Here is a 477-nt window from a genome sequence, read left to right as displayed (position 1 = left end):
CAGTGCGGTATGATGGCGTCATTTTGCATTAAAGCTAGAATATACTGCGAAGAAAAATATTTCTTTATCACCTTCAAAGTACCAAATCCGCTTAACCACCTCCTTTTTTAATAATTGTCTTTCCCTCAATCCTGGTTTTATGCACGTATCCCCTAACATTAAGAAGTGGCGATCCAGCTCCCTCTCTGCTTCAGTGACCTGCTGATGACCCACCGTGGCCTGATCTTCCGCTTCATCTCACCTCACCTTCGACTGCCAGCATCTATCCTCATCTATCAGCTGACCCTCGTATGCTGTCAATTTCGCCCTCCGCCCCTTTGCCGTCGAGTCTGCGAATCCGAAAACAGATGTGCTAAACTCCAGAACTAATTTGAGAGAGGTCGGTTTGTTTCCGAAGTCGGTTTGTTTACGAAGTCGGCTTGTTTACGAAGTCGGTTCAGTTGTGCGGTGTCTTTGTTCCGAAGTTGGTTAGTTGTG

Source organism: Penaeus monodon, chromosome 30 (genome assembly GCF_015228065.2).
Source record: "Penaeus monodon isolate SGIC_2016 chromosome 30, NSTDA_Pmon_1, whole genome shotgun sequence".
Lineage (NCBI taxonomy): Eukaryota > Metazoa > Arthropoda > Malacostraca > Decapoda > Penaeidae > Penaeus > Penaeus monodon.
This window is presented reverse-complemented; position numbering follows the sequence as displayed.